The 11,404-nt window shown below is 37.4% G+C and overlaps 2 pseudogenes; one reads left to right on the top strand and one right to left on the bottom strand.

Annotated features, from left to right (window-relative positions):
• Nucleotides 1-3,972: 3,972 nt before the first annotated feature.
• LOC140926668 (uncharacterized) lies at nt 3,973-4,658 on the top strand (annotated as a pseudogene).
• A 1,540-nt stretch (nt 4,659-6,198) lies between these two features.
• Nucleotides 6,199-6,969, bottom strand: LOC140940911 (uncharacterized; annotated as a pseudogene).
• Nucleotides 6,970-11,404: the final 4,435 nt, after the last annotated feature.

Here is an 11,404-nt window from a genome sequence, read left to right as displayed (position 1 = left end):
TTACTAGTTTTAAAATGATCGCAGGCTCAAGTTTGATTGTTTTTTAATTCATATGAAATGTGTTTTGTTTTTGTGCCGCACAATTAAAATTTTGATTTAAAACTGACCTCGGACGCGAAAATTCAGCCAGCTATTATAGGCAGGGAAGGCAGTTGCTTTTGACTTTGCTCACCATGGTAACGCGTTGGTCACGCTCTACGTCCAATTTTTACGCTCTGATTGGTCAAAATTTGACTGTTGAGCTCATGCGGAAATTTATGCAGCATCTTGAATCTTGTTAACTTTGACAGCTGAAAGAGTTTTGGGTCAACTTGTGATGTTTTTAACAGTCTTTTTTCACTGGATGCACAAAATGAAATTCAGCTGCTATCAGGAGTCTTCTGTTATTCATGGCTAGTTGGTTTTTGGTTGAGAAATTAATACATTACTTGTGAAAGTCGGAAATCCGATTTCGGATGGCATCGATTTCGCTTTTCACCTTGCTTGATGCGTAAGGGTTGAAAAGTCTGAAGCGATACTGGCCTTCCTTGATACCTTTCAGGAGCTGCATCTCGAATGGTAAGCCTCAGTAATTATTGTGTTTGATGTTTGTTTTTTATATCTAATTTAATGAAGTCGAGCGCAGTTTATGCGGCTATGTAGTTTATGCACGTTTGTAAGATTTGAGACAATTTGATATGACCAAGAATCAGGTTTGATATAAGCTTACAGAACTTTAAAAAGCCTTTAGACATTTTCTCACCGCAAATAGAAAGAAAACGTTCCAAAGAACATTTAGTTATAATTCTGGCTGTAAAAGAAAGCTTTGAGCGATTTTCTTGCCTCGAGTTCATCTTTGAAAAAAGTAAATACCCGGAAGCCGGCTTAAAACATAAACTTAAGCTTTAAGCTTGAAAACTCAGATTTTTTAGAGACACTTTAATACTTGTCTTCGTCAATGAAAAATGTTGTCTCTGTATATGTTTCACCGAATTATATTTCTTTTATTGATTGTTGGTAGTCTCTCTTGTAATTTTAATCGCCGTGCCGTTTGTTTTCAATCGTTCAGTGAACATCGTACTCACAGTGCTGCGGGTATCAAACCGGCGCTTTTGAAGATTACACATCGATAAAACAATTTAATAAAACTGAATAAACATACTAATCTAGTATGTTCGTTCAAACACTCGCTACAGTTCGCAGTGCAAAAGTGAGAACTGGCTGGCCGTATACAACTGCGTATATGATTTTGGAAATTTTTTTAACGGTTTAAAAAGCCCACGCGTGCTTCGATCGTCCTGAATATTGAATGAGTGCAATTTGTGTTGCAAAATTGTGAAATACTGCATTCTGTCCGAGGTCTGTATGATAAAAACAGTACCTCTGTTTCACCTCAAATGTGACGTATAAATGGTATAAAGGGTTGGTTTACACGTGCACGCACCCGGATTTGGTGGCAAGATTTTGTAAAGTAAACCTGTCGAACGCAAAAAAATTCGGCCTGATTTTTTTTCCAGGCTTAATTAATCTACGGTGATCAAGAGCCATTATGGCTCCTACATGTGATCGAAGATGATTGCTATTTTTTGGGTGTACATATGAGGCTATCAACTTGATGTAAGATTTTGTTCACTCTTGGGCTGTTTGCAAATTATTTTCTCTAAAATCACTTAGCCTTTCCCTCAAAAGTCACATGAATGTGCTATGTGCTCTAACGTTAACTGAATTGTGGAATACAAGTTTATTGTTTGATTTAAATTATAAATATATTAATAGGAGCCTCGCTTTTAGCCCTGGCTAAATCTATATATTACTACTACATGAAAAATTACTGCAATTTGATTGGCTTAGAGCAGTGGTATTTCAGCTTAATTTGAAATACCTACATGTGAAAATTACAAACCTTTTGTGGGTAGTAGTATAAACAAATAATAGCATGATTTGTATGTGATATTTGGCGTAAATACCACTCGTGATATTTCAAAATTGTCTTAAATTTCACGAGCCGTTAGGCGAGTGAAATTTCGTATAACAATTTCGAAATATCACTACAAATCATGCTATTACCTATACTAATTTAAAGAGAACCATGGCACTAAGAATGTCCACTTTGCATAAATATTCTTCCGGAGTGCAGTATTGTAAATACTAATACCAAATACACACCTTCAGAAATAACGCTTAAAGAAACAAGTGTGCCATAAATGTTGGAATAGACACCACTATGAACTACAATGTTATGAAAATCCCATGAAAATGTCATTAAAAACCCAGGAAATCATTTTTCAGGGCCCTTAATACAGATATTTCATTTTCATGGCCTATTTTTCAGGCCATGAATTTTCTATGAAAATTTGATGAGGGGTCAGTTTATGGCTCATGAAATCGCCATGAAATATCTGGCACTAGGGTTCATGAGCAATGAAACGTTGGTGTGTTATAGATTCCATGGGCCATGAAAATTACACTCAGAGATTTCAGGGGTCGTCAAAAATGAGAAATTATAATTTCGATTTCATGGGTCACGAATATACCATTAAATATGTGCCATGTTGGGCCATGAAACCACATGCATTGAATTCATGGGCCATGAAAATTCTTAGAAATCAGTTCCCTGGATAGAATTACACCCCGAAATATATAAAAATACTGTATAACATTAAGTGACTGCAACATTAAAACTCAGAATCTTTGGCCATGTTGTACCATGAAGGACACTCTTTCCTTTTAAAGCTTTACAACTGCTATTTTTTCACAAAGAATGACACATTGTCAGTTTCCACAAATAACTAACAAAAAATCTACAAAAGCAGTCATATATGAGCTTCACAGACCAACAAAGCCTCTTGATTACAGAAACTGACTACAATAAAGTCAGTACCAGTGTCTGTAATAGTGACCAGTGATCACCTTAACAAAAATCCAGGGGCACAATTATACTGCCTTTGAAGTTACGATCTTAAAAATTGCCTTGATGGTGTCTAGTAAAATACGATGAAATTATGGCTCTACTGCCAATTATCAATGTAGCAACTTCAACATTATAACATCACACTTCAACATGAATATATTTGTTCCTAAATTTGACACCGGACTAAGCCGTTGCATGATTATTGTTAGATGTACCGAGTCTTTATATTAATAAAAAAGCTATGTAAATGATATAAGTCCTTCTCATTCTATCATGTCTGCGTTGTACTCAGATTTCATGTCTTAGCAATGGTGTGGTCTTGGTGTGTCCAAGGTGTCTTCAGTTCAATCAATATTTTCCGTACCTTTGAGCTTGTTCAACATGAACAACGACCACAACGTTTTTCGTCGCAACTTTGATTTATAATGTAGTCCAGCATTTTCTTTCACAATTTAAAAAAACAATGTTAAGTTTACCTCTTGCATTTAACACTTCAAATGCGTTGGAATATTTTAATCGACGCCGAATGTGACCGCTCTTTTGACCCAAACGCCGAAGCACGTTCTCGATTAGCCGCCATGTTTGTTGTTCCCAGGCTTCCACGTGACTTTCGCACATGCGCGATTTGATTTACTTTGTCACGTGCGGCTTTTGAACCAATAGACAAGTGTAAAATGAACTTCTGTTGAATAGTTCAAATTCACGCGGACTTCACAAGCGAAAGAGTATTTTCGTAAGACTGTCTAAGTTCTATTTATATCCATGTTATTTTCGAGACAAAGTGATCAATTGCGAAGATTGTGTTTACATAAAGTAAGTTTCCAAGTCAGTTAACTCAGCTGGATTATTGTAGAAAGATATTTTTTCTAATAACTACGCGTAATTAAGCTTAAACTTCAGTGATAAATAATAGCGACCTTTAGCAATGAAGACGAGAACGAGGACGAGGACTGGTATGACCGATTGGGGCCTGGAACGAGAACGTCGTCCACGGCGGTATTTCGGCGGGAAACAAAAACATTTAGCAAACCGGTTACAGTACGAGGACGAGTCTCTTCCTACAGTGAAAGTCACCAGGGAAAATGTCTTTCAAAGAATTTCGTGACCTCCTCGCTCTTCTCTACGGCGATGAAATTATTTCCGATGAAGAGTTTTTGCTACTTTACGATAGTTTCATCTCAAAGAATCCAGATTTTCCCCATGAATAAAACTATCAACGGTTTGATTTGGTTTCTATGAACTCCGCGGGGTGCAAAGCAGAGTTTCGTGTCGTGAAACACGATCTCCCTCGCCTTGTTGCAGCCCTCCAACTACCACCGGTGTTTAAATGCGAGCAGGGGAGTATTTGCGACGACATGGAAGGCCTATGCATACTCCTCAAACGAGTTGCTTACCCATGCAGACTCAGTGATCGATTCCGCGATTTGGCCGACCGGTTTCTGTTATAAGCCTGATCTCAAGTGATGTCATCGACTATATTTATGACGTTCATGGGCACCGTATAACACAATGGAATCGAGATCTTCTGAATCCTGGGGCTTTGCAGCGTTATGCAGAAGCTATATCAGGAAAAGGAGGCCCCCTTGACAACTGTTTCGGTTTTGTAGATGGAACAGTGCGACCCATCTCAAGACCAAATGAGCGTCAGAGAATTGTGTACAATGGCCACAAGAGGGTCCATGCATTAAAATTCCAATCCTTGTCCCTACCAAATGGACTTATTGGCAACCTATTTGGACCAGTTGGTGAGTTTGTAATAAAACGTTAGTGTTTTAAACTTAAATAACCCCCTCCCCCCCCGAAAAAATTCTCTTCTCATGTTTGATTTTAATTTCGTTTCTAGAGGGGCATAAACACGACGCAGGGATGTTAAACGATTCTGGACTACTGTGGGACCTTCAACAGTATGCCTATAATCCAGCAGCTCAAGCTATGTGCATTTATGGAGATTTGGCCTTCCCTCTCCGAGTTCATCTCCAAACACCGTTCCGTCGTGTCCCACTTACACCCCTCATGCAGGATTACAACGACGCTATGAGCGCTTTACGGATTTCTGTAGTATGTTTATTCGGTGACGTCATTAATTCTTTTAAATTTCTTGACTATAAAAAGAATTCGAAGATAGGCCTTAGCAGCGTCGGTAAAATGTATGTTGTCTGCGCACTTCTCCATAACGCCATTACATGCCTTTATGGTAATAACACCAGTGATTATTTTGGTATTGAACCCCCTTCCCTGGAACAATACTTTCAATGAATTGTAGTCTAGCTGTACTGATTTTGATGATGTATTTTCTCCTTCCTGGATCATATTTAGTGTAATGGGATGTAAAATATAGACTGTTGGAAAGAAGGAATTATACTTTAAAAAGCACCTTCAATGTATAGGAAGAAAATAAAAGAAAACGACATACATGCAAGTTTGATTTATGTGGTTGGAAATGCAAATGTCACATAAAGATGATAATGGCACAAATGAATATTTCCAGATCAATTTGGCGCCTATAGATCAATCCATCAAAAAGTTAAAAGATTCATTCAAAGACCTTCCCCATTTCCCCATCCCACCCCCTCCACCCCCCCCCCCCCCCCCACACCCCCCTTCAGAGCCCTAGGCTTAAAAGGAATATCTAAATAATTCCAGAGCCAGACACTCAGCAATAAGATGCTAATGTTTCAAAAGAGTACTAAAAAGGGTATGTGTATTTTATTCTTATTTCAATGTTTTGCTCAATCTATGCTTAAATGCAAGAAAATGGAGCACATCCTAACACTAACGTTCTAAAATTTCAAAGGACAGCTTAATTTAACCCTTTCACTCCCAGTGTCTAAACATCAATGTACTACTTTCTTTTTCACGACGATGTTTAAGACCATGTTCTTAATTACTATGCCACCTATCTGGCAGCAATCACTCTTATGTGATGTTACTGCAAAGGTTTGCAGCATTTTATCAGCCATGTGATACTTAATTTGAAGTTTTAAACCCCTGTTTTCTATATCCTTGTGAGTGAAACGGTTTACTTAAGTTATCTTAGGTTCAACGATGTATCTTTGATCACTGTACACACTGCACTAAGAAAATTTCTTTCTCCAGAGGTGTAAACAACCCATCAACCTTTAAAGTCGAGGTGAAGAAAAACTAATCACCAAGCTGGAAAGGCAAAGTCACCAGAAAAAAAAGAGACAAAATTATAGTTGGAAAATAATCAGTTAAAAATTATCATAACAACAACATGGCTCTAAAGGGCTGAAAGGGCCAAAGGTTGACAATTTAATTTTCAACTTTTGTTGTGCCTTTGCCAGCTCTTATGAGGATTTAGGCATTACTTTTTCAAGTAAAGTCATTAACATTTGACTCTGTTGTTGTTGCTGCAGGAAAAGCATTTGAGAGTTCTGTATCTGCTGTTCCTGCCTCTGCTGCTGTTCAGTCATCATCTTCATTACATCCTGGTACTGTTGCTGGTTCTACCTCTGCTGATCTATCAGCATTTGATGCTGAGCTGCTCTTTTTTCTTGCTCTTTCTTCTTCAATTCCATTTCTTCCTTCCGGAATTCCTTCTCATGCTCAAATTTTTCTTTTAGAATTTGTACAGCTTCAGTGGTACTTCTTCTGCTTTTTGGTTTGATAACTTCATCACATGAATGAGCATTCCTCTTTTTTGTTTGGCCCAGGCGCTCCAAGGCCTTCAACCTACTTTCTTCAGCTGACACCTTGTCGTTTTCATTCTTCTTGGTAAGAGTGTTAGTGTTTTCTTTCCTTTCTTAATCAGCTGCCTGTTCCTTTTCTATGATTTCACACAATGCCATCTCCAGTTCTGTTTCCTCGTCACATTTCATGCCAGAACCCTGCTCTTCGTTTCTCACCTTTTCTTTGTACTTCCTCAGCAAAAGAGTGAGCCTGTCCCTAACAGACCGCGTTCTTATAGTGAATTTGGGTACACTGAGCCCATTCAAGTTTTGTGCTATTTCTCCCCAGATTTCTCCTCTCTCCCTACTTTGCTTTGGGTGCTTGAATGGTTCCATGACAAGAACTTTTCTGCATAGCATGAGATCGTGCTCTTCTGACCACTTCATGGAATAATTTCTGAATTTAAATAAAGTGCCAATAATTATATTTTTACAGTCAGTGTTAATACTGGTAAGCTTACAAACTTTTGATTCCATATTAATTGCCTAAAACGATTTCTGTGCTGCAGTAAAAATTATTTGGAAATAAACTTTTTTTCTCGAGGTGAAAATCAGTACAGCGTAAAATATGACTGTAGAACGATTTAAAAAAAATCTTCATGTGCAAAAATTAACGACTACAACAACTTGGCTTTGAGAGGGCTTTTATATCAGCAAAAAAGTGAGGTAAGTTTTTTCAGAGTTTAGCTATAAAGGTGGATTCTTACCTCAAATGTATTTACACGAATAGTTTAGACTTTCAAAGACGAACAAAACTTCATAAAAATCCTAACAGGATTTTTACAAAACTGTTATCAAATGTGGTTTAAATAATACAACTTACATTTATAAAAACGCTTGAAACTTACCCTGATGTTCCTGCTGCATCCATCACTTCTTCGACCGAGTGCAGTTATACTAAGACTTTCAAATTTTTCCTGCAACATCGAAAAAATCGGGATTTTTTTACTTCACAGCAACAGTAATAACTTACGGCTTCTGTCTTATCTACTAAGAAAAACCTTTGGATTCAAGAAATTGCAAAATTAAGTCAGAAAATATAAGAAAATAAGTCAAGCAATACTCACGTTCACCACAGGACGGCAAATGGCGGCAAATGGCGTTCTCAACGAGGTGTGGACGACGAGCTCGTGCTCGTTTGGGCATGCGTTTTCCAACTTCCGGTAGTTGACGTTCACGTGCTCGTCGTCACTGCTAAAGGTCCCTATTAATGCACAGATATGCCATTGATTGATTCCTTAATTTGTTTAATGCATAGCCTGAGTATCAGGTGTTTCTGGGGGAAAAGGGGAAAGATGGAAGCCAAAAAGGGAGAGAGCTGAAGGAGAGAAACGCCTGACACAGATGCTTTTACTGGAGCCTTCCAACCCCACACAGCATGATTCGACACCATCCAATCAAAATCACTTCCGGTCATTGGGTTGCCATCTTCACGTGTCAAAAAGCTCGCCTAAAATAAGTCTCACCTTACCGTCTGGCCGAGCTCAGGTGCTTGTGTTGCTACGATCTCGCCTTTTTTCTGAAACCTCCAATGAGGAGTTTTCGAATAAATGTAATAGAAAACCTGCCGTTTTTGAGAAATTATTACGTGTTTTAGGAATTGTGCTAGTGTAAGATCAACGGCCAACGCTCTGTTTGTAAATAAACGTGTGCCCGGAAAATTGTAAATTGCTTTTGTTTACAGAGTTACATAGAGCTAAAAAGCTGATGTAGATAAGGCCGAGAATCCTCCGAGGGAAAATCTATTTTTTTCTTTAGGTTTTGTTGGATATCCCTCGTATTCTCGGGTGGTTGAAAGGAGTTGCAAGATTAAATGGGAAGGTGCGATGGTGAAACACCTATGCCTAGAAAATTATCATGCAGCAGCACTTCACAGAGAGCTCGTGAAAGCTGTTACAAGTTCAGTTAAGTTCGCCTGTTGGCGAAGTATGATGGCGCCCGCTTGAGCTTAAGACATTTCAAAAGGGAGAAATTTTTGGAAGAGGAAGCGAACGAATTCTAATCACGTTCGCTATAGTAACCGCCATAAGCAAAGTTAAGCTTTTTAAAAGCCTTGGTGCTGTAGGCTATCTCAATACATGGCTACTTCGCTCTATTTTCATTTACACTAACAATGCCCTTTTAACGGAAGGATGTTGTAAATCAGAACTTAGATATCTCAAACACTGATATCGTCTTCTTTGTCCCGGTCTTGTGAAACCATACTCGGACAAAGTTTCGGCAGAAGTTGGTATAGTACATCTTTCCTTTAAACTACGAGGCCTTGAAAACACAATTCTTGCTCGGGTTTTATTTTTATTCCAGGGAAGAACTTAAGAGCGCCCTCTAGAGCCTTTTTTGATTTCTTTCTGCGTCTCTGTACATAAAAGTACATCACATAACATGAAATCAAAACATCTATGAAAAAATTCAATGGCTTCTCCTTACCGATCGCTCTGCTCGTATTTACTTGCGGTCGGTGACGTCAAGGAGTATTGTGTGTTATCCAATCATTGCCACATCCAGATTTTGGATGTGTCACACGATTTGCTGGATGGTTTTGTGTCAGGCCTTCCTTTCTCTTCTCCCCCTGCCCCCTCCCCCATCTAAAATCTCCTCTCCCCTAGCCCCTTAGAAAGGCCTGATACTCAGGCTATTTACTGCGGGAATAACTGTACTGTTTGTTGCAAATCGTCAAGGGAATACTCTGAAAATTGTATGTTCTGGCGCTGCAGATTATGACAGACTTGTCAAGACCAATGTTAAATAAAATAGGAGAAGACATAGCATAAGTTTCCGATATGCATGCATGCAATGTCTGCTACAGGTTAGAAGCATAGTTTCCAGTTATAATGACTTGAAACAGGGGCACCCAAAGGGGCACCCAACGTCAATTTTCGGAAAATATCTGTTCGGAAGACGATCTCAGATCTAGAATTTTCGGAACATTTGTTGAAAAATTTCTTGCTTGCCTGTCTCTCTTAGGATTTTCGAACATTTAAAAAATGGTATAATTGCCCATTTTAACGGATTTTTACCCAAAAAAGGTCACCTACAATTTTCGGAAGCCTTTTTTCTGGCTGAAATTTTCGAAAAGGTAAGTTTTGATCCCTAAAATTTCTGGATGACTAGACTTTCAGCTAGGAAATGCGAACAGATGGAAAATTTTTAGGGGATAAAAATATGTCTATGTCTACCGTTTAAATACTAAAATACGTTTAACAATGCCATGTATATATTATATTATGTATTCTCGTTGGGTGCCCCTGTTGAAAGTTGAACTTACATTAAAATAAAGCCTGTAGGTTTGTTTATTTGAACTTCGATTCATTATAATTGTAAGGTACATCGCTGCATATAAAGTAAAAAAGCAGAGCACTAGCACTTTAAACCTGATGTGTGGACCTTCAGTTCAGAAGGCTGTTCGGCGACTTTGAAAGAAACAGTCATTTAGCTTTTTTTATATAAATGATTGCATGTATTATTCGAAGACGTTTATTTACTTTGTCTTTTCACTAAAATTGAGTGCTAAATTGCTTTTCTGTTACTTGGTATACCTTAATAAGCAGAAATTGGAAAGAACTGGCCACTATGTCATGTAAAATCATAATTATTACAATTCATTTTAAAAATATTTCCAACCAAAAAATTGAAATCCAAATGTTAAATGTACGTGGTGATGTGTATGCTGAGTAACATAAATTTGAAAAAGGAGAATATTTCAGCTGATCTTGTGATTTGGATTATAAACAAACAATGTCTAGAGATTCCACTAACAGGGTACGTTTAATATTTTTTTTCAATCATGACTTAAGCTATAGGTTACTTTATGCACTATATCTATTTGTTGTCTAAACATGTAGGCAGGAATGTCACAAAGATTTCACATTGCCGGGTAAATAAAACAAGTAGGCGGGGAATCAAACAGCTGGGATTTCTTTTGGTTCTATTTTTCTTCTATTTTCCTATGCAACTAGCCGGGGGAAGTCCGCGGCCCACAGCTCTTAATGACAGCTACGTCTAGATTTTATTCATGTGGTTTCGCTCATGTAGATCAGTGTCATGTGATTTTAAGGACAATTTCATGGTGTTACTAGTGTTGTTTCACTTACTCCCACGAAAGTGGTGAGGGATTATTTTAATTTTTCATGAGCCTTTAAGATACCATGGAAATGAAAATTTTCACTTCAAGTCTGAGTACTCCTTTTTATGACATACATTTTTTTTGTGTACAACAATTGAGACAATTATTATCACCCGCCGAAAGAAAGAAAGTCTTATATGTCATCATGATCACGGTCAGCCGTGATTAATGTAATGATTCTTAGTAAATTATATGCTGGAATTAGGCAAGGCTTCTTGAAATGTATATAAGAATTTATTTTTTGTAAATGTTCCAGTTGTAAAGATATTGCAATGAAAAAAGTTGCTTATCTACTCAAATTTTTATATAAACTTATTCCACATATTTTATATGACAAAATGAAATTATTTATGATCAAAATTTTGAAATTAATAGATAATGATTAATGTCTGATGTCAGAGTTATACAGTTGCCAGGTAGAAAGAAAGCAAAAATATTTAACTGAATTGTTCTCGGAAGAGGCCATGGGGAATTTTTATAATTAAAATCCTTATTTTGGAAATATTGCAGATTTTGAAGATTTTGGAAATTATTAGATTCTAAAGTTGAATATAACTTGTTCAGTAAAATCAGCTACATGTTTTTAATATTAACTTTTTTATGTGAACAGTGTTCTATTAAGATTATTGCATTTAGTGGCAAGTCTGAATATGAAATGATACCGGAAAAAATAGTGTTGTCTGTTTAATGCCATGGAAAGGG

Source organism: Porites lutea, chromosome 1 (genome assembly GCF_958299795.1).
Source record: "Porites lutea chromosome 1, jaPorLute2.1, whole genome shotgun sequence".
In the NCBI taxonomy this organism is placed as follows: Eukaryota; Metazoa; Cnidaria; class Anthozoa; order Scleractinia; family Poritidae; genus Porites; species Porites lutea.
The sequence above is the reverse complement of the archived record's forward strand: the minus strand, read 5'-3'. Positions and strand labels throughout refer to the sequence as shown.